The sequence below is a fragment of the Anas platyrhynchos genome, chromosome W, assembly GCF_047663525.1.
Source record: "Anas platyrhynchos isolate ZD024472 breed Pekin duck chromosome W, IASCAAS_PekinDuck_T2T, whole genome shotgun sequence".
Classification (NCBI taxonomy): Eukaryota; Metazoa; Chordata; class Aves; order Anseriformes; family Anatidae; genus Anas; species Anas platyrhynchos.
Genome location: NC_092620.1, coordinates 2,786,500 through 2,787,870, shown reverse-complemented (window position 1 = coordinate 2,787,870; position 1,371 = coordinate 2,786,500). Strand labels below are relative to the sequence as shown.

At 33.0% G+C, this 1,371-nt stretch overlaps 1 pseudogene; it reads right to left on the bottom strand.

Annotated features, from left to right (window-relative positions):
- Window positions 1–519: 519 nt before the first annotated feature.
- LOC119714307 (excitatory amino acid transporter 1 pseudogene) lies at window positions 520–715 on the bottom strand (annotated as a pseudogene).
- Between the last annotated feature and the right edge of the window lie 656 nt (window positions 716–1,371).

The following is a 1,371-nucleotide window of genomic DNA, read 5'->3' as shown; positions in this document are numbered from 1 at the left end:
TGTAAGATTGAGAGCAACTGAGAAAGCATAAGGTTTTACTTAGGTTTGACTGGTTTGCATTTGTCAAGGGAAAACTAAAAAGATTGAGGCTCTTATATAGGACTTTGCATAGAAATATCACCCTTTAATTTTCATTTAATTCACTGAGTACTTCTGTTTGTCATTGCAAGGTGTTAATTTTGGCTAGATTAGGTAAAGGTTACATCCTGAGCATTTTTCTGCAGCTGGTTTTGGTAGAAAAAGATTTTGTTGAGAACATTCTATTCAGTTACTGTACTTAATTCTTTAAAAGAAGAATCCATAGAGTGACTGATTTCTTTCAAAACAATTTTCCTTGCGGAATATTAGAATAATTAAAATGGATCTTCCCAAGACTTCAACATGCAACTGTCAGAAACCAAACTCTCCAAGTCAGAACATTCTTATCAGTGCAGAAGAATTTGGGATCTCATTTGTAATGCCAATTGCCCAGATAAATCCTCGTTATCAAATGCAATGGAGAACAGAATACTGAACAAATTACTCACCAAGAATCACAGCAACAACTGTGAAAAGCATGAAAGCATTCCTCAATAAGTAATTTTTAACATCATCCTTTGTTATGCTCTGCACTTTTTTTTTTTTTTTTTTCCAAAAGTGTACGTTTCCGGACTCCTTGTTGAAAATGTTCCATCTTTCTTCCAGTTTTGGGAGTTTCTCTGTTACCTTTAGTCATTTATCTTGCAGAATTTTTTCTCTTATAATTAACTTCTTTCAAAATCCTTTCAGAAAAGTGGGAGACCCTTTTCCATGGGAGGGACTGGAGAAACCTGTAAGACAAGAAATATCAAATATTGCAATAAGTTTTCAGAGGAATTATTAGCCATGTGTTTACATGGAAGCAGTTATAAATGAAGTCTCAACTCAATCTGAATTTAGTAATATTTATAAAACAAATATTTATCAAAGGTATAAAAGGTATAAAAGCTATAAAAGGCAAGTAAACAGTGCTGGGCATGTGGGGAGTCAACGCTCCACCAACACGCACACATGAACATCACACATTCTAAATATATACATGTAGATCATTGCTTTACATACTAAACCCGAGTATGCCTATACATACATACAATCAGGAAAGGTAACAAACAATCCTTTAAGTTCCATGACTTAACAGTCTCCATTTTCCATTCCTTTTCTTGATTACAAACAACAGTCTCCATTTTCAATTCCTTTTGAACAATATGTCTCCCTTTAAGTTCTCAAGAACAACTCACGGGTTGAGATAAGGATAATTTAATTAAAGGGAAATTATAATAATAATTAAATAAAGATTATTATGAACTAAACAATTTAACTAAAGGGAAATAAAAAGGGAAAGGGGAAAAGGGA